At 37.7% G+C, this 22,635-nt stretch overlaps 1 protein-coding gene across 16 annotated transcripts in view; it reads right to left on the bottom strand.

Moving 5' to 3' along the window:
- PARD3 (par-3 family cell polarity regulator) overlaps positions 1-22,635 on the bottom strand; it is a 445,615-nt gene that overhangs the window by 325,827 nt on the left and 97,153 nt on the right. The window lies entirely within an intron of this gene.

Below are 22,635 nucleotides of genomic sequence, written 5' to 3'. Positions count from 1 at the left end.
AAAAAAAATTCTCCCAGAGCAGCAATAAGATTTGACCTTGCTCACTTGCTGTAACTAAAAGTACACACACGAACAACAAAAAAGCACTTCTGAAGTAAGTGTTGCTAGCAGAAAAACACAACAGATGCAGATACCATTTAGAAATGTTCCATATGATCCACAATGTGATTTTCTATATTAAAGTACCATTTTATACCAATTCTGCAGAGAAGTATGGCTTGTAATAGTGGTAATTTTTTTTCAGTTTGCTCATATTTCAAAATGTTCTGCTAAAAATCATAGCTCCTCAGTTTAGCTTTATGGTTGACTGAGGCTGACAAATTCAAAGGGGGTTATATATCATTAATATCACAATAAAAGGACATGCATTAGAGTGCATAATTATTGAAAATGTTTTTATTAAACCAATGGGGTTTTGGTTTCTCAAAAAAAAACAAACACACCACATGCTGAGGGCTGTAAAACAGAGGCTGAAATGAAATCCACAGTTACTAAACAACAAATATACCATCAGGTGCAAGGGGGATAGAAAGCATCCAGAATCTTCACATCCATAGAAAAGTAGCAAGCAATTATCCTTAGCCTATGCAAGATGAAACAATTTAATTCACATAATGCTTCCCCAGACACAGGCTGCATCAACCCACTGCTCAGGAGACCTTCAGAAGAGCTTTAGAGCTTAGGTTAAAACTGAAACCAACAAGGAGAACCAAACATGATGAGGTCCACACAGCCTGCTAACCACTCAGAGGGTTTGCCTACTGGCCAGTTAAAGCTGGCAAACATTGACTTGAGGGGCATTCAAGAAAATAAATAGTTACATATAAAGCATTATACATGATACTTTGACTTGCTCTTCCATTATCATTCTCCCTACTGGCTATTTATTAGACCCTGATCATTTTCCTGGAATAAATGTTGAAATAAAAAGCCTTTAGTTACTCCATTTTGATATCGCTTTCACATAAAACATGCACCTTTTTAAGTGCCAAGAAGAAAAAAATAGGACTTGGATTATATACTTCCAACATTTTACTAGGCAAATTCAATCCTAATGGCAGACTTACTCTCTTTTAGACAAGAATTGAAGGAAAAACAAACATCAAACACTGGCATACATTAATGAAAAATGTTATAGTGTATTTTTGGTTTTAGTTTTTCCATCAATAAATTCCGTTCTATGTTCTCTGTAAATAATGTACAAAATAAAAGTCAAAAGAAGACAACATCTTTGAGAACAGGACTTTGTGTGTGTGGCATAAGACTAGCTTCCTCCTGTACTTCTCGAAGTCCTCATGTATTCGGCTTCCTCCCATAAGGTATCTTTCAGAGTTCATTTTAAATCCACCTTTTCTAATACTAAATCCAGTACTTGGAAATCTGCAGCAATGCGTTTTGGCATGAGAACATGATTAGCTACATGTTTGCACACTGCTGTATTATGACCTTCTCAATACTACAGTTATCAAACACTTTTTAAAACCCTTGGAGACTTGGCATACATGTGTATGCTGAACACCTCATGAAAACATACTAAGATGGAACTTATTTTTCTCTTTTCATATACTCCAGTCTCCCTACAGCAAAATTACAGACGTTTTTGGCTTTAGCAAAGCCACAGAAACACTGAAGTACTCAAGAAAAACTGTTAAAAACAACGGGATTTCACCTCCAGGTCTGGAGCACCTGGTGGTCTGTGAACCACTCCTTAGCCTGCAAAAACAAATCCTGAAAATCAAAAAGTGTTAATGTGCCAGGAAGTGTTCACTGCCAGGAAGTCTGTATTTTCACTAGCACACTCCAAAGGTCTCTGCAAATCAAAGGAAGTGAAAAATGTTCTAAAGGGCTATGACAAAATGCTTGTATAGAAAGGCCTTGCAACGTGGTGTTTGCGTCGCCATGTTTAAAAAAAAAAGACTGTCTCGTTTTCTACTTTCCAATGAATGACTTAACCTGGCAAATCCTGGCAGAGCACACTGCAGCTCAGCTTAGAAATTAAGACACCACAAACACAAAGTTCCAATAACTGGAACTGCTGTCACACCAGGGTAATTCCACAACTTCACCTCAGTACTAATGGGACACAGACATGGACTGCTATGGACAGAACCCTAGGGGAGAGATTGAAACTACCAAGGTACCTGTTCCATCTACTCTCTTGGACAGGTAAGCTTTAATATAAAATTATTTCACAATATGGTTGCAACTCCACATAAATGTCCAAATTTTATTACTTAGCATTCCAAGGCAAGCCAATGTTTCATAGTGCCTGTAACACAATTATTAAGTTAGGTTAAGGTTATTAAGAGACTAAATGTCCATGCAAGTGACTTCAGAGATCTGTAAAACATAGAACAGAAACCTACATTCTTCAATTGCCTATATTTTATTCAGCAAGGACATCACCTTGCACATTACTAAAACCACAACTTGAAAAACACCACCTGCCCCAGTATGTCAGAAATTTGGTCCCTGCATTCCTTATCCTGTGCAACTATTTCTATCTTCAAGCTGCTAGCAATGCTTGCAGAATTCACATTTTATAAGAAACATACAAAATACATCCCAAAAAAAGTATAGAAGGATTTGAGTAATCTCCAAATCAATATATGTTATTCCCTGCTGATCTCCAGCTATGAATCCTTTAAGAAGGTTAACTAAAAGGTATTTGATAAAAAAAATTAAGACCTCTGAGGAAACTTAGGCCATGTTAACTAGAAGAAAGCAAAACACATCTCCAAGACCGTTCTTCAGAGTCCACATCCAGAAGAGGGATTGTACAGAGGTGAAACATTTCCTAACATCATCATCACAATATGAACATCATATGAAGAGGGGAAACAAAAACTCAAGATTTTTCTCAGAAATTGCAGTAATATAGTCCAAGTATTTACCACCAGAGCTGATATGAGTATAAAATAAATTAAACTGATGAGAAACTTTAAAGAAGAGTCTGCTGAAAATGAATACAGAATCTTTTTTTATTTATAATGTTATAATTAGCTGTTCAAAAATAATTCTTCACAAGATGCTGTTTCATACTTGGCATTATAGTGAAGCCCACAGTCTGCATAAATGACGTCATAGGCACAAACAAGCCCAAAGAAACTCTAATTTGGGCCTCAAGAAGACTTCCTAGGTCAGAATCAGCAAGCTGCAGAAACAGCTAAGCTGTTTTTCAGAAATAAACTGTTCTGTTTGCCATATGTATGCAAAGATGGTTTTTATACATCAAATACAGTTAATATGTGCCGTAGATAACAGAGCCACCAGCACCAGCCCCAGTCAGCACTGGGGACACGTTGCACTCCTGGGACACTCTCAGTAGGAGTCTGAACAGCACTTTGGAAACAAGCTGATGCAGAATGGTGGGAGTTCATGTGAGTTGGAATGTATTGCTCTGGTTTCTCTTCAGAGCAGTAAGACTCAAGTAAGTGAGGCATCTCTCTTGACAAGAACTGTATCACAGAGATGAAGACTGACTGAAGGACAGCTATCCCATATTGTAGCACTTTCCCTGAAAAAATAAAAACCACTTTTTCTAGTAATATGCCGTCACCTAACTCCAAAATTAATTCCAGACAAAAAGACTGGCACCTCCCAAAGACCATAACTGATTTGGAAACACTATACATCATTTTTCAGCAAAATCACCAGTGAATGGCAGCTAAAACAACTGCCTTCCTGTTGCCATCAGACACGAGACTTGGCTCATTTCTAGTTTGCCCTAACAAGCATCACATGTTTTACTTGAGCTGGCTGGTTTCCACATTTGAATGCCAAGAAAACAATGACCAAACATCTCCCAGTTAAATCCCATGTAAAGCCGAGACAAGAATATTTATAGATAGCAGCTAATGCCAACATCAGGGCATATAGCCCAACAGCTCATGGATTGAGCCAACTTTTTATTTCACGTCACAGAACCATAAAGATTGGAAAAGACTTCCACGATCAATGAGTCCAAACTATGACTGAACACCATCTTGTCAACTAACCTAGCCCTAAATGTCACATCCAGTCATTTCTTGAACATCTCCAGAGATGACGACTCCATCACTCCCCTGGGCAGCTCATTCCCATTCTCTCAGTGAAAAAATTCACCCTAAGGTCCAACCTGAACATTTCCTAGTGCAGCTTGAAAACATTTCCTCTTGTCCTGTCACTGGTTCCCTGGGAGAAGAGCCCAAGGCCCACCTGGCTAGAGCCTCCTTTCAGGGGATTACAGAGTGATAAGGTCACCACTGAGCTTTCCTTTTCTCCAGGCTAAACACCTCCAGCTCCCTCACCAGCTTGGCTGCCCTTCTCCAGTCATGCTCCAGCACCTCAATGTCCTTCTTGTAGTGCAGGGCCCAAAGCCAGACACAGGACTCACAGAGGGTGTGACCTCACCAGTGCTGAGTACAGAGGGACAATCACTGCCCTGATCCTGTTGATCACACCATTTTTATACAAGCCAAAATGCCACTGGCCTTTTTGGCCACCTTGGCATACTGCTGGCTCGTGTTCAGCCAACTGCTGGCAAGCACCCCAGGCCCTTTTCAGGCACCAGGCAGCTTTCCAGCCACTCTTCCCCAAGCCTGTAGTGGTGTTGTGACCAAGTGCAGGACTCAGCCGTTACATTGCCACCGTCCAGACAGAATGCAGAAGGGCTGGCTGAACACTCTTTCCACTTTGAGTCTGAGTTTTCTTCAATAGCCAAGTCTGAATAATGTCCCTCAAACTCCTTATAACAGATTATGATCTTATAAATTTTGAGACAGGACATTAACCCTGTATACCAACAGATGAGTTTCAGCATTACTAGTTCCTTACTCTCAGAATCTCCATAGAGTGAAAACATCATTAAGACTAAAAGTAAACTACTGTAATTTAAAGAGGCAACAAACTTGTTAACATTTCAAGAAACACAAGTCCAGTATGCTCAGTAATATTCAGGAGAAATCAAAACTGGCGGTGAGAAAAAATAAATCCAAGAAAAACATACTGAGCAGAATTCCTTGCTGTTTCTCCTGACTCATTCCAGCTCTCCATCTGCAGCTCAAAAATTCTCCCCTTTCACACTGACAGAGACAAATTAAAACCCACACCTTCCACAGGCTGCCCTTGCCTAGCAAGCCAGGAACCACACTTCTACCCCAGAGATGGCAATAGCTGGACTCCTCATAGCATTGCCTTCTCAGAGATATGAGCAACAAGGGTCTGCAAAGGCAACTACAAGAAACCAGAAAATTTTCATTGGTGAAAATGCTGCGATATTATGTCTTGCCTTCAGTTGTCAAGGCTAAGTGTTAAAAGAGCTTCTAGATAACAAAGTCCATCACTGCTGCAAGCAGCAGCAAGCTACACAAGACATGTCTTTCATATTTCAACTCTGGTGGGAATATTAGCTTTTCAGAACCCAAGGTTCAGCTCAAAATCTGTAATAACTCCCTCTTGAGAAGGCTCACCTATACAAACTGTGACTCACACAAGAGAGTAAGCACAAACTTCCAGTCCACGGAAGCAGAATTTTCTGTGCCCAGAAAATTCACCCGGGACACCTGGCAGAGGTAGCTCTTGGCATGCAAAAAAGGTCAGCAGAGCTGGGGCCTGTGCTTTATATGGGACAGCAACACATCAATCAGATTAAAAGGTTATTGTTCCTGCAGGTCTTTCATGTAACATGTGTGTGCAAGTATTTCGTCCACAGAGCTACATTATCTGTGCAAAGTGCATGTGGAGGAGCAAGACATCAATGGGAATCCTGCTTAGGAGGGGATGTTCTGTTAACCAGAAGACAGCAGAGTACAAATCTCAAAGCTGCCAGAGCATAAGCAAACCTGTTCCATTCACAGTGGCTCATGTAGCTGGTAAGGAAAGCACAGGCTCTCATACTGTCAATATCGATGGCACTGGTCAAAAGATACTGAGGGTCAAAAGAAAAAAATCTCTTGATTATAAATGAAATTGGCTTATTTCTCCTTTTTTTTTAGTGAATATGGGAACTGTTCATGCTTAAAGACAGGAGGTTACATTCATTATGCAAAACAGTTAAAATAGATCCTGATCTCATTTTTAAGACAGAAGGGGTCTATCTTCAAAGTATAGGTTAAGCAAGGGGCAAAAATTTCGGTGCATTTTTTTAGAAGAATGATCATACAACAGCAACCATGTGAAAGTATACTGTTTTCTGCATTCATTTTTGGGACCCTTAAGTTGGGGGGGAGGAAAAAAAAGAAAAAAACCAGAAGAAATATCACAAAAGGTTCAAAAATTTCAAGGTCTCAGTTAATCTTTCTGAGATAAGATGGTCCTGCTGGTTCCTCTTTTTAACCTCCTTGGAAATGCTAATTTGTTTTCCACAAATAATAGAACACAACTTCTTGAAAGATCTCAAATAACTTCATAAATTAAGGAGTGGTGGCTTTTGTCTGGTTTTTTAATCTTTTTCCAAAACAAAAGGCTTACAGTCAGACTGCCTGATCACTCAACAAACTTCCCTCAGCCAGCAGCTTTCACTAATCCAGATGAACAAAACCTTCCAAGTCGGAACTGCGTCAGATGTGCACCAAAGCCCAAAGAGAAACGCATCAGCATTTGGCAGCCACGGCATGCACACGGATGGCATCCATCAAGTGCTGCTAGAATGAAGGTAAACACCACCAAACTACACAAGGAGAAGCCTTTGGCTTCTGATCTTCTCCCCAGTCCCTCTGCATTATTTGAAGAAACAAACAGGGCTACAGATACCCTCACTGTGTGCTCACTGACCTCGAAGGTCACATCCTCCAAAGCAACACAGAGGCTCTGAGATAGCAGGACCACCCCTTACTTATCTCTCAAACAAAGAGTGGCATATTTTTATCTTGATTGCTCATCTACAGATGAGAAGTCGCTTTCTTCTGCTAATTTCAAAGAGATTTAAATTTTTCATATTTTTCATTTAAGAACAGTTCAGAGAACCTACACTAAGGTAGGAAAAACCAAGTGGAATACAAAACTGCTAGTGTGTAAGATGCAACCTATTTCTGTCATACTGGCACACTATACTGGGATAGCACCAGTAGATATATGTATATATATATATATGTATGTATATATATACATATTGGTATCACCATACTCTTATCCAATCTGAAAACATTTCTGAAACTAGTTGTAAATTGTCTCTACAATACTTTTAGCATGAATCACTATCCTGACCAGTTTTTAAAACTCAGAACTGTCCTAGTTATTTAACAGAAGCAGAAACATTCAACCTAAAAATAGATTATTCTTCCTGAATTATTAAAATATTTCCAGCTATAGAGAAACAGTGTCTGCATTGCATTGATACAGTTAACTTCTCTGTACATGGCACTGATAGCATCCCTCATACTTGGGGATGAGGGAAGGGAGAAAAAGCTGGAAGCTAAAGATCTTGCAGACAGCATCTCAGAGCTTTTAACATGCATAAATCAACGAGGTTAATGAGATCCTATTAGCATTCACTTCATTTTATTTGCAATGGCTTTGGATCAATATAGAAACTGCAACCCACCTAACTAAATCCATACAGAGCTTCCCAAACAGGCCATGAATGTATCCCTACTCCCTGAAACTGATTCCCTACACACACTCACATGCCCACACAGCACAAAGCCAGGATACCTCAGAATATGAATTGTATGTAAAGAACACAAACCATGCCTGCATTACACACTGCCAGCTTCTCACCTACTTTAAAGAGTGCATTGAATTCCTTTAAGTGACTAAGCTGTCTTTGCCACTCAAGACACTTCTTCTCTTTCAGCATTTTTCTCTACCATTAAAAGGAATTTTCTGACAAGGCTTCTGGGAGAGGCCTGCAGACTGACCTCCCATGGAGCACCTACTCCAACTCAGTAATTAAAAATTTAAATAACATGTTTTTACATCCACTTCCAACTTACTGTAATTTACACTTTATGGTAGTTATCAAATGGACAAACACCATGATCCAATTACACAGTAACAGAAAAAAGGCTGAAGAACTGTTATTATTCCCAGCAGCCTCATCTGGGCAGTAACCTCACAGTATTTAACAGATAAGCCTTGGTACAATATACTTGACATTTACATTTTCAAATGTATGTTCTATTCAACTGCCCTCAAAATATTGGTTTAATTAAGATATAGGACATTACTGTTCAGAATCACTTCACTAAAAAGGCATATGTTGAATAGTCCAATATCCAGTATAATATAACTGAGCTCTGTCACCTGGAAAACCATTGCTTAACTGGAAGAAAAATCAATATTCTCTTTTCTCACAATGTTTTCCATTTCCCTCTGAAATCAAAGCTGCACCAGAAATGCATACTGAACACAGTCAGCAGTTCCAGAGGAACATAAAGAATACACTCAGATTTATGCATGATTTTATAGCAGGGGGTTTATTAAGAATAATTCAACATCTAACATGGCATTTAATCAAGATTTAAACTATTTATCTCTCCCAGTGAACAAAGACAGAAGTTACTGAAAGCTATTATCAATATGAAGAAAAAGCAACACTGATATCCATTAAGCATAAAGAAAGGCAAACATGACAAAAATGAAGAGAAACTAAAGGTCAACCTTATAGGGTGGAAATCAAAATGCAAAACATGCATTCCAATAATTCCTGATGCTTTAGGTGCTAAAACAACGCTCTGCAGAAAGTGGCTCAATTCACAGGGTCATATTACAACCATAAATCTTTCTTATAATGAAAAATGCATACAGGGGAAGAATGTGCAAGTTACTATTCCTTTCTGTATGTCAAGGAAATTTTCAGCAAATTTTATAAGTTTAGCCCTGTCCTAAACAAGTAGGATTAAAAAAAAAAATCACCCTAACTTCGAAAAAAACCCAGCAATAATGCATTGAGAAAAACAGTTCTTTTTCCTCCAAAAAAAAGGAAAATGTCACAAAATACAAAGTGAATTAAATAACTCTTTGGCAATAAAGGATGTATGTGTTTTGCATAGAGGCAGAGATCTTTATTTTAAAAAAAGCTCCCAAATATCAGCAAAACACAAGCCACATTCAATTGATATAGACTGATAACGACACCAAATTAGCTCAGTTAAACAAGCTCAATTTGTGAGCTAACTTGTGCATTAGAGAAAATGAAAAAAAAAAAGTCTTACCGTGCTTATGGAGATTCTCTAGCACAAATACAAGACTCAGGGGCTCAAGACAATGACTATCTGTGCCTAACAAAGTACAGCCACTTCAATTTCAACATTATAACGTTGCCTTCCAGTTCGAAAATTTATTTAAGACCTTACAATCGTTCCACCTTACATATGGGTTCCCTTGACTTCTATCCTTTACCAAGAGAGAGAAAGAGTTTCTGTACACCCATTTCCTACTGCAGTGTGTTTGAGCTCTCCACAATTGATCCTTCTCCTTATTCCTGAGACACAGAACTCTCCTCCATGTACCATCTACTACCCACCTTCCAGAGGAACTCACAGAAATGATGACTCTAAAAATTCCTACACTTCCATTTTAGTACAAGGAAAAGTCCCCTATCTTTACTAAGCACATTGAGAAGGCAGCATTAGAAATAAATTTTGCCTTTGCTGTGTGAGCATTCTAGTCATGAGAAGCTACAAATACACACACACAACCAAGTATTAACTTTTTCAAACTAAGACCAAGAAGAACCAAATGGATAACAAAATCTTGTTCAAGTATATTAAAAATACTCCTGCAACTTCATTATCACTCACTGTCACACCAAAAACTGAATGCCTGGTATTCAGCATCTTAGGGGGATTGTTTATTTGGTGTTGCTTGAGTTTTTTAGTTGCTGCTGCTTTTCTGCTGGGGTGTTTCTGGGGTTTTGAGAGTCAGCAGTAAGGGAGCGCAAAAGAGGTAAAAAAGCTACCTATTCTAGAGCTATGAAATATTAATTCAAATAATCATTAGGGTAAGTAAAGGGAGGCGAGAACAGCAGTCATCATTCCCCCTGCAGCTTTACCTGCATCTTCACTAACAAACAAGAGTTACAGAAGTCTGTAGTAATAGCCAAGTCCATTTTCATCAATGCAGCATGTCAATCCCACCCTTCCCCTACCACCCAAACAATCAACCTGCAATACTGGACCTCATAATCGGGTGTCAAATGCTCTAAAACGATGCTAACAACTCACAGCAAACACTCCACACACACTCTCACTGCAGCCCGAAGGCAGCAGGCAGAGGCTTGGGCACACTTGCTCTTACAAATTACTGGTGGCTCCTGCAGTAGGGAAATGGCAGGACTCAGAGGAAAATGAGAGCATATTCAACTTGCTTCCCTCTCAATTTTACTCTTGAGAATATTTTGTCTCTGCTTCCTCATACCTCTGCCTTATCCAAACTACACACTCTCCCCTGAGAATTCCTCTCATTAACACGCGTAGGAGGTTTTGTATTTTCTGCTGGGATCTCATTCAGAGCACAGCTTTGTAGTGAAGTCGCATTAGCAACTACTGACATGGATAGTTTTAGTTTTTAATTTAATTCTGGATTGTTTTCATACATAGTCTGAACAACCCGAAAAATGTAATGAAGAATGCACATTTTACTTTGTCACAGTAATAGATTCATGCATTCTAACACATGAGTGCACCTTACCTGCTCTCCTGAAACCTCATGTCCATGGTGTGACTTTCAGCAAAGATCTGGCTCCTCACCATTGCCAGGTTACCTGGCTGACTTGATAGTGTTTTGACTTTGCAGCATTACAAGCATGTATTTTCAAAGTATGATTTCCTAATAGGAAACTACAGGACTGAAAATTGCCCAGATATCTGCACACCTCATCCGTAGCTGTCTTCAAACATAGAGCCACCTGCTGCATCAACAGAAAGGCAGGAAAGCAACTACACAGACTAGGAAATCAATACAGAGTCAAATTAAAAAGAATATAACAAGGTTTATACAGTGCAAAGTAGTGCTCAACACAAAACTATAAAAGAGATTGTGACAGTACAATGTGGGGAAAAAACAGACGTGTAAAAAGACAAAGACCACAGTTCTGAGTTCTTGTTTTCTTGTGACCCACACCTGATCTAAAAAGAAGTTACAGGAGACAATGGTGGCACCATAAAGTAGTAGAGATATTTCTTCCTTAACACTGAACTATTTTCATAATAAATTTAAAAAATAAAAGTCTGCCAAATATTTTCCTGTAACTCCAAAGGATGTATGTCATAATAAATTGCTGTTTTGTTTTGGGGGTTGTATTGGGTTTATTATTAGAGTCTATCTTTTATAGGAAAAGTCAAACTCAATTACCTTAGACTTCAAGCATGCAAAAAACTCAGACAACGATGCAGCTTAAAAATATCTAAGTCTATGGGCATCAAAATAATTCGATTATTATCAACACATAACATGCTTTAATAAATTACATAACTTCATTCTGATTATTATTATTAAAATCTTAGTGAAAACTGAACTGAGAATTAAATTATTTCCTGCTTACTCTCATTTGCCATTTTATTGGTTTGCTTCTATTGGCACCACTATAGTTATACTATTAATTTTCTGTTGTGTTACTGTATGAACTACCGACACGAATTTTATAGCTTTACAGAAGCACTGTTGTGCTACTCTTAACCTGATTTCTTGCTCTTGTGATGTAAAGAGATCAATTCAGCACAAAGTAAGGAAAATAAAGCTGGGTGTCACATCAACAATCCACCCATACAACAGCTTGTGTGTTAGAGCGAGAGGTGGGAGCTCAGTGATACAAAAATTTCAAGTCCCTTGAAAATATACTAAAGTCTATTCCAGCCTCCAGGAGGAAATATATGCATTTTCAGCATATTTAATAAGTGTAATAATTGAAATGCTTAGACGTTAGAGTGATTAAAAGCTACATTTATCTTTTCCACCACATTAGTGTACAATTACAGCTGGTCTAAAAATAGGCAAAGTTACTCATAGCTGAAGAGATCAAAAAACGAATAACTTGAGTGACATGGTTTATTTTTAGTCCAGTCTTAAAAAGATCAAGAGTTCCACTAGATTAGGGAAAAACGTAATTGCTGTTGGTAGTCAAGCAGACGTATTTTCTTGAACTGTAGACTAAAGCTGGAAACTTAAAAAAATTGTTATAAATAGATCACGAAATAATCTCCAATTTATGCAACTTGTCAATAAAAGACAAGTTGATTAACTCAGCCAAGAATAGCAACACTTTCTTTTTGGAAGTCATGCAGGCAAATTAGAACTGTCATACTTTGAAATGACCGTTTAAAAAAAGTCAATAGTTTTTCTCACTATATCTAATAAAACAAAATGTCTGTTTATCTATATTTAAGCATACTAGAAATGAAACAAACTTGCAATGAATTAACATAATCTGCAGAAAAACTCAATTTTCTGCCCTGCATGTGCAGGTGAACACACAGAACAGATTGATATCTCCCATTGCGAGTGTGGCTCAGTGTTTCTAAGCAACCTTGCTCCATCATCTTCTGTGACAAAAACAAGTGAAGAGTTTGAACTGCAGTCTGATAGAGCTGTGAATACTAATGACTAACCAAAAAAAGAAAAAAATCTCATCTCTCATTGAATTCTGAATGGAACAAAAAGCCGCCACAATTACAAAAACACTTATTAAACTGAAAATTCAAACAATTAAATATAATTGTGTCTTCAGTAATTATCTAAGAAATGAGAATTCAGATTTCAAACAACCAAATCAGGTAATTATTTCTTTCATATGCAGCACATAATATCCATGAGCATATACATTCTCATAATCTGCAACCACACAACTAGAGATGGCAACATTTCCTGGCCACAAAATTTACTTTAATCCTGTTACCACTTCTGAAAAGCCAACCCATATGAGCAGGAAATTAGTTGCTCTGACCCCACCAGCCAGGTTCATCATGCACCATCACACAAGAGTATTGAAAATGCAAATGCTGAAAGTAGCATACTGCTATTGTGCCCCAAAATGTAGCTTGAAGTTATGTATTTGTTACTCATTTTCAGACTCTGCATTCTGACAGACTCACAGGAATTACAAGACAGAGTAATAGGTCAGAAATTTGCCTACTTTTCCTTATTCACCCACTCTCAATTTTGTCTAACACATGAGAAATATGTAAGGGGGGAGGAAAACCCCTATGTGTCTTTTTACAATCATTGGGGGATGGGAGGAAAATGCACATACCAATTCTCAGTAAAACTACGCAATTAGCAATTCAACAAAACAAAACCCTATTCTTTGCAAGAGCAGTAATTATACTGCTTAAGGCACTAAAAATGTCTCACAAGAAAATGAACATTTTTCCAGAAAATAAAGCAAGCTCTGACAGTTTCCTGCTTAGTAGGAATCAGAAGAAAAATTTGACTAACATCATACCCCCTTGGCCTAAAAAAGATGTATCAATTACTAATATTTTATCTTCAAAGGACAAAATCTGTGTCTGACTTTACCTAAGTTACAAGCTCTGCTCTACAACTGCAATTTGTCCAGGACAAAATGAAAACAAAATACACCCCATCAGTAGTTTCAGCAATTTCTGAAAAGGAACTTGAAATCTTACAGCCAAATACAGAAAGCAAGAAGAGCAAGAGGAAAATCTAACAATCAAGGACACACAGATTAATTTTCATTCCTATGGCAGAACACCATGGTGCTGTTGTGATTCAATTACTGAGAGATGCCTCTCAGTATGTGAGAGTGCATGGTGCAAACGACCAAAAGCCACAGTCAAGAGTACAGCTTCTATTTAACAGTAAATGTGAGGCAGAGACAGAAAGGAAGAGCAAACTGAGGGGAGGGGGGAAAAGGGGGTGCCAGAAGGGGAGAAAACGAAAGGAGAGCAAGAGACACAGATTAGGTAGAAAGATACCACCATCCATCATGGATCCAGCTGCTCCTTCTCTCACCCTGGGTTTCTCAGTCACGGTGGTCACAGAACTGAGCTGTTCTTCCAGGGGAACCACTTTACACAGTCCAAGTTCCAGGTACCCACAGAGCACAGATGCCACTCCCATTACTTGGAGTGATGGGTGTATAAGCAGTTGCTTCCTCTCCCAGTTTGCCAGAGCAGGGAATGTTTGTCCAGATGCATTAACCAGGATGTACAAACCAAACCTCATCACTTGTCAGGCTTGGACTTGGCTCCTTTCTGTTGCAAATTCCTCTCTTCTGCATTTATCTCACACTCCTGACGTGGTGGCTTATCTCATACCAAGCTCCTTCTGGAGGCCTTTACAGTGTTGGAGACAATTGTGATCTTTAACCTTCTGACAAGTGTCCACAGGGTTGACAGAGCTGACAAGGTATTGGTGCTGTACCTTCCCCTACAAGGGCTGGACAGCTGCTTGCAGTTCTTAAGTTTTTCACAGAATACTCCGAGTTGGGAGTCACAAAGAATGTCAAGCATATTTAACTATTTACACTGGCTGACCTCAAGAAGAGCAAAGGGGAGATCTATACAAAGTTACTTAGTTATAACATGTTAATAACAAATTAAATACATTTTTCCCCACAACCTCCCTCAAGTGTTTTCTGTTTAACAAATCCTTGATGATGTGAATGTCTCCATGTGAACCTTGCAGACTGAGCCTTTGAGCCCGGCTGCATCTCAGGCAATGCACCAAACACAAGCAGGAGATTTGCTGAAATCACAGATGTTGTGCTACAGCTTTTTTAGAGGCTTTACTTCTACTCAACTGACATTTTAAGAAACAGGATTTAAGGACAGTCACAAAGTAGCTAAAAATGGATTTTGCATACACAAGATTTGCCCATGGCCTGAAAATTCAGTCTACTGTATTATACACACAAAATACAGCCCTAATACTGTCAAGATGCTTTTTTGGAACAACTAATAGATTTTTGCCAGGTAGGAGAGATTTTCAGTATATTTTCTACAGCAATATGTAAGACAACAAAGCAGTCTGCTGATGCAACATAATTTTAGATGTATGGTAAATTGAAAATGGGAAGTTCTGGAAGAAACATATATACACACATACACATACATATATATTCACTTGCACTAACAAAATTACATATCAAAGACTGACTCACATAAAAAAAAATTATCCCTCCACCACCGTATCACTAAAGTGCATATCAAAATACTGTAAAAATGCTTTAAAAGAGCACAAGGCATAAATATCAGCAATTTATGAAAAAGTTCCTTTACAGTTATTAGTTTTATGCAACATTACCTAGAGATTGATATGAAAGTTATCATATTGATCTGCTCTCCAAAATTGAAAGCAACACAGACTAGAGATAGAGGATGCAAAATGAATTCATAAACTATGAAATTGCAATCTCATTACCATTTTGCTTTTCCTATACTACATAGGATTGTTCTGATAGCAACAGGGACTCTAGCCAAGGAGCGACAAGCCTGGCACTAAGGGTGCAGTCAGGTTTTCTGGGATATAAATGAAAGAACAAAGTAATGGCTGACTTTTAAAACACTTCTTTTCCATAAAACATCTAATGAAGCTGTCTAGAAGAGAAAACTTTGCTAATACAATTATAAATCACCCTTTTGGCTCCAACAGGGGTCACTTGAAAGGCTCTCCACATCTCTCAGAAGAGACTTACTTCTACAGAAACTGTTATCTTTGACAAAGGGCTGTTAAGATGCATCAATAAAACAAGCTAGTCAGGATTTGAAGTGATAGATAACTTTTATTAAACTACCCTGTTGTTAATAATAACAACAATAATAATAATGACGGTTCAGTGCAGATAAATCCTTCCTCAAGTGTGAAGCAAAACCCAGCTTTTAATAGAATATAGAAAATTGCATAAGTACAAATAATCCTCGTTTCTCATTTTTAATTTCTGTGTAGAATAAAGTAGGGATTTTTTCCATTAGGTAAATTTCATTTTGTAACACTTCATTAGTCCAAATAATGAACAGATCATGCAAGAGTACACAAGAAAGCTTAAAAAACTACAGAAACTTTACCACAAGTGGTTTTTTACTTTTGCACACTGAGTTCAAGAAGCATTTGGACAATACTCTTGGGCACATGGGGATGGGGCTCTGCAGGAATTCGACTCTATGATCCTTGAGGGTCCCCTCCAACTCAGGACCTTCTGTGACTCTGTGAACCCAACCTGGGACCCCTCCTGGATGCCACAGCACCTTGCACTGAGGCAGGAATTCATTCCCCACCCCAGCCATTTCACAGCTCTTCGGTGGGGTACAGCTGCCCTTCCCTCACAATCTGCAGAGTTCCTGGCCATAATTACAGCTCACAGGAAAACAAACCACGTGGCACTCCTCTCTCCTGCCTGCTGGGACTCACTGGAGATGGCAAGCAAGATAGGATTAACCAAAGAGGCTCAACTATGTCTTGCAGTTAGGAGATAATCACCAATTACTGCTTCAGACAAATCTGATTTAGCTTCACTGAAGAAGAAGAATCGCATGAGGGGGAGAGAAAGGGGGAAAGAGACCTTAGGATTTTGATAAAGCAAACTGATTTTCCACTAGGAAAATCAAATTTTATACTTGAAGTGTTCTCTCCTGATTAATACCACCATATTTTCTAAAGAAATTCTCAACTAAATTGAGTTATTGATCAATTCAGGGTTTTATTTAATCCACTGCTGGCACCCATTTCTCTTTATCTAAGTATTTAGATAATAAAAATAATAATAAATGGTCATCACCGTGAAAGCTGAGTGCTTGACAAATTCTAAGAGGTACGTAATAAATGACTTCCTTGTTTCACTGAAAGTCTTGTCTAAAGCAAGTTGCTCTATAATTAGATGTATAGACAATAAATAAGAAATACACATGGATTTGCACTGTTTGATAAGAAATACCTTGTTTAAAAGTACAGCTTATTTCTATCAAAAAATCACTACACCATTTACTTAAATTTGACATTAACTTTTACTGTACATCTTCACATTATAAAGAACAAAAGGAAAAGCAAGCAATATTTGGAGTTTTCTAACATCTATTCTTCATAACGTTTAAATTAAAGCAAATGTTTAAGGGAAGAATTTATAGATCACTATTATAAGCCAGTTGTTCCAGCTAATTTCCTATAGATATCATACTAAATTTCAGACAAGTTATGAATGCCTCATCTTTGAGGCAACAGAAAAGTTGTGGATGCTCCACTCCTGAAAGTGTTCTATGTCAGGTTTAATGGGGCTTTGAGCAACCTGGTCTAGGGAAAGATGTCCCCGTCCACAGCTGGGAGCTGGATTAGATGACCTTTGAAAGTTCTTTCCATCCCAAATCATTCCATGATTCTATGATTTTGTTTTATAACAAGACATTTTCAATTTCTACAACAGCAAGAGCCTTTCAAAACCACTGTTTGTTGACAAAAACTGCAGACCCCACTAATGCCATGATGAGAGAAAGAGCAGCCCAATACTGGCCATCAGCACTGCAGGGTGGAAATTTGGGTCAGCAAAGAAAAATAACAGCACATGTTAAATCTTTAATGAAAGCATATGAAACTTCCATTGTCCACAAAGATATTCAGGTCATCTTCTCCACCTTTACTAAGATCATCCAGTGGTGGGCTTGGCTATGCAAAAATAATCCTCCCAGACATAACCAGTAAATTCATTCATCACCAATCAAGCTCTGGGCTAAAATTTCCTCAGGAATCACAAACAGTATTACAGTCTTAATTGTCTCCTCAAAAACAAGCAAAAAACACTAAGAAGAGCTTATCATAGAACACAAGATTCCACAGGTACACCTTTAGTTTCATGATGTTCTGGTGCAGCACATATTTATCAAATTAGAGGAAGATGAGTAAACAGCAGCAGATTCACTGACTGAATGAGATGGGAACATCTGTATGTGGGCAAAATCATCTTCCAGTTCTAGAATAGGCTTTAATGTACTACTGAATGTACTAATATACATACAAGGTACAAAAACCCATTATCATTTTCACCAGACACATAATTCCTATTTATGATACACAATGTTGTGTATCATCTGTAATCACCAATTTAGATTATGAAAACCCTCAAGCAGTGGAACCAATAAATCATATAACAGGTTAGAGCTATTAGAAAACATTAATTCTATTCTCAAAGCTAAATTACATTTTGCAATTTCTATCAATGGGTTTGAATGGAACCTTGAAATGATTAATGTTTTATCAGAGATAGCCCAGGCAGTGTACACAGAAGCTGCCATTTAGAATTTAATGCTGGTGATGTGTAAGTGACCTAGTAAAAACTGATAGACTTATCACCAGTCCCAGCACTGCTGAGCACAACAGATTGCAGAAGTAAACCATGGATTTGTAATTAAGTCTGCAAGCTAGAAGGCTCAATATTTGGTGGCTGACGTGAGGTACTGCCAGCCACAACTCCGTAACAGTCCCAATACATTTGTGCCAGGGAAAAATTCCCTTGTAATTGGTATCAGCATAATTGAAATGTGTGTATGTAATTCAGGTGTGTGAATCAAGGCTCCCTCTGCTGTCAGATGAACTTTTGGGAACACAAGCTTGGAGCCCACCTCAGCAGTGCTCTCCATTCCCTGTCTGCTCATCTCTTCACACTCCCCAATAAGAATAAAAACTGTTAAATCACATTGTGCAACTATGCCTGTTAGATTCCCCTAGCCAAGAGGACAACTGCTTTCTGCCCAAGCACCTGCTACAAAAAGGTAAAGAAGCAGTATTTTAATACAGAAAAAGTGAGGTATCAGTAGCCCAGGCTTGTGGACAACTACATTTATTGTAAATTACTAAAAAATGCAGTAAAATAAAGATCAGGACAGTATCTACATCTCCTGATCACGAGTACCTACAATGGATCTTTCTGAAAAGTTGTATTTAAATAGAGCAGCCAAGCTCCACAGTGGATAGCAACACGACCAACATAAAGAGAGAATGCAAAATAGTCAGGTGTCACAAGCAGTGGAGCACACTTGGAAGGAAAAGAAAAAATTTAAACAGGTAAAAATAAGAAGATAAGTGATCCTATATCACAGCATTAAAAATAAATTGAAGTCTATAAACTCTGAAGTCAGCCACATGAAGAGGAACAAGACTTCTCTAAAGAACTAAGCAACATTTATTACAAGCCTCAATAAAGCATCCAATAATGATTCAAGCCATGGCTCTTTTGCAACCTTTAGAATACACTGGGAAGGATTCTTTACTTCTTGGTGGTCTGCTTAACTCATTTAACACCACACTAATTGATAGTGTGCTTAGAACATATACATAATGTACATACATAGAGTAAGTAAAGAGAGAAGCATGGTGTTCTGGTAAAGCCATTGATGGATAAGATTATTGTTAAGAATTTAAAAAGTGTATTTTGTTTAAATTAACAATGATGTCTTTCTTTACTGCATCAAAACCAAAACAATTTTCTGTAATGATTACGTATTATCCCAAAATCATCTGTCACTCTTCTTCCTAAAGAAAAAGAAACAAAATCACATCTGGAAGATTTTTATCAATTTCTCACATACAAGCAACTTGTGACTATATTACCAATGTATAAATCTCTCTCTAACATCAGCGATAAATTATAACATTAATTTTCTCTCCCAACAGAAGAACTTCTCTATATGAAAGTACAGAATGGGCTTTGTTTTGTTTTGTGTTTGCCTGAAACTGGCATATTTTTAGTTTTTTAGTGTTTTCAGTAAAATCTCAATTAATTCTCTCTCTCCTCAATGGAGGTGGAGATTAAATCTTGTCACTTCTCTAAAGCCAAAAGCAAATTATTCTTAAGCAAAGGACTTGACATATAATGCCAAAGACCCTGTTAGGAAAAAACCAAAGCAATAAGAAGAGGGAATAATCACAGAAAACATCTTCCCCTTTAACATAACACTACAGTTGAGTTCATCTTGCCACTCCTAAAATTCCTTCTCCAAAGAAGTATTTAAGAAAGCTTATCGGAAATGGTAGCAATAAAGTTTGACTGTGGTCATTACAGAAAGTTTGATTAATTGCTATCACAAGCTGGTGAGAAAAGCTAGATTTTCATTTCCTTGCACTTTCTAATCTGAAGACAGATATGGGCGAAATGCTTTAATCAGTTGGGACTTACATTTTAACCAAATAACTGCTACTGTTTTGCTACAAGACACTTTTCAAAAAAGTTAGACCTCTACTAACCATGGAAAGAAATATGTCTTTTGCCCTTGTCAGGTGCCAGCATTACAGGTCACAACTCAAAAAAAAAAAGTCACAAGACAAATCACAGTTCAAAAGTGAGGAGGTGGGGATTCCTTCTGCATACCAAGCCTTCCCAGAACAACGAGTCTGTGTCTGAAATACTTTTGATTCAACTACATAATTCTGTTCAATCAGACCTCTGTCAAAAATGTACCTATATAAGGATTACTAGCAAAAACAATTCTTAGTACGTCACTGCTTCTTTCATCTGCTCCTAGGCTAACAGCCATCCCCACAAAAATTGTTCAGACAGGAAAATAGTTTACCCTTTTTTTTTTTTTTGGTTGTTGTAGAGGGCTTAAAAGCTTTGCAGTAGCAGAAATCTGATAGTTTGTTTTCCATTACAGGAAAATTAATAGGTGAGCCAAAGATTATTAAATTATCATTTTCATCAAAATGTGCTACTTTGAATAAGGTTATTTCCCTAAATGAGAACAGGGAGGAGAAAAAAACACTTCTGACTAACAAAGGTTTTTATGAAACCATTGCTGCTTTTTCTCACAGTTCTGTGAGAAAGACAAGATTAACTTCTTTTAACTTTTTATTACTGTTTTTTTCCACTGCTCCCTTCCCTCAAGTCTTTTTTCTTCTTCCCTTACCTGGTTTCCTCCACTAGTCAAACATACACCCAGACAGGCAGCACCTTCCTTCCCACCCTTGTTCCAGGGTATCTGTGTTGGAAAGCAGCTCAGTAGAAATGATGAGTCTGTAATTCATCCTCACCAGCCCTTCCCGTGCCCACTGCCCCCAGCTCATGTCCTGCTCTGCTAAAAGTGGCCAGGCTGCCTCCAGCTGAAATAAACATCTGTACAACAGACCTGACCCCCTCCAACCCCCTCTGGTAGGCTGCTACACAGAAACTCCAACTCCAAATGTTTTAGCCTAATTTAATGAGAACAACTCCCAAAAGGATTTTTATTGTGAAAACCATAATTTTTTATCCTAATATGTAATTATGTGGATGTTGCCTCTTCTTTTAAGTCCTGTTAAGATTAAAGAGCTTACTGCAGTTTAACTCCTTGAACTTGCAAAGTTACCAGAAGGACTGACAGCAAGTTGCAGAGGAGGATGGGAAAAAAAAAACTCAAATCCCAACTGAAATAGAGACCCCCTGTCAGATGACATACCAATTTTCCTAAATAAGTGGTAACCACCTCTGAAGACCAGAACATCTCTTCTGTTCATAAAAATCAAAGCCTAACCAAAAGAACACACAGACTTTTGGTGGTTTCAGCAGTATGATTAGTTTTGTAAAATGCCTTGTTGCCACTTGCTCCAGTACATTTCATCAAAGTATTAAATAGCTGCACTATACTTGGCATACTAAGCCTATCTGACTTACACTAGTCACATTAATTTAAAAGTAATAAACCCAAGCAGACAAAGTCACATTTCTTTTGTTCAGGAAATAAAAGTGCCTTCAGCAATAGTCAATCCATATAGATTACTTAGTGGAAATCTAACCATAATCTCATATTACTCTATCTCCTAGAAAAGCTTCAACTTTAAAAGAAAATCAGCTTCCAGGGAACAAGTCAGCCAACAGCTCATGTAAGAATTTAGAGACAATAGCCAAAGCCAGAACATACATGGGTGTGAGTATATATCTGTACTAATTATATATGTACATGTCATATAGACACTATTATCACTTAAAGATCAAGGGGAAACTGTGGAACACATCGAGGAACACAATTACACAAAAGAGGTTTCATTGTACACATTTGTTTAGCTCAGTTAAAGCTGTTCTTGAAACAGAAAGGAAATCCTTGTCATTACAAAACCCAATAAAGGAAATAGTTCAAATATAAGGGAAAATCAACAATTAAAAAAATCATAAAACATATTTAAAGATAAGGAATAAGGAAATTATAATTTCTTTTCCATCAAGTTTCATTAAAAGGGAGCAGAATTGAGACATTTGCAATGTGAAAGAGTCAAATAGATGTATGAAAAACATCAGTAACACAAAGGTCAAAACAGGATGATAGAAAATAATGAGATCTTTCTTTTCTTTAGGTTCACAATTAAAATTTAGCAACAATATATAACAAGTGCTTGGTCAAATTATTATTTTGACTTGGTAATACCATAACTTCCTAGAAATCCAAAGTTTTCATAAGGTAGAGCTAACAAGAGCTGGAGACTTAACTATCTGGTCTTCCTCAGTAAGGAGAAAATGGGGAAAAACAGTATTTTAACTTGTAAAGAGATTTCACTCCCTCTTTTTTTCAAAATCCTCAAAGACCAACCACACACAACATTGGACACACCTCTACAACCCTGGGAAAGTGCCAAGAAGGATCCATTTCCTATTGCAATCATTTCATCCCATTCAAACCAGACTCCACAAAGCATTTAATACTCAAGGTTAAATTTCAGTTTAAATAGCTGCAATTAAATGAACGTAACTGTTCCTCGTTCAAGTTCTTTGCTGAACTGTGTCTACAGGGAGGAAATCACATATGT

The sequence above is a fragment of the Zonotrichia leucophrys genome, chromosome 2, assembly GCF_028769735.1.
Source record: "Zonotrichia leucophrys gambelii isolate GWCS_2022_RI chromosome 2, RI_Zleu_2.0, whole genome shotgun sequence".
Classification (NCBI taxonomy): domain Eukaryota; kingdom Metazoa; phylum Chordata; class Aves; order Passeriformes; family Passerellidae; genus Zonotrichia; species Zonotrichia leucophrys.
This window is presented reverse-complemented; position numbering and strand designations above follow the sequence as displayed.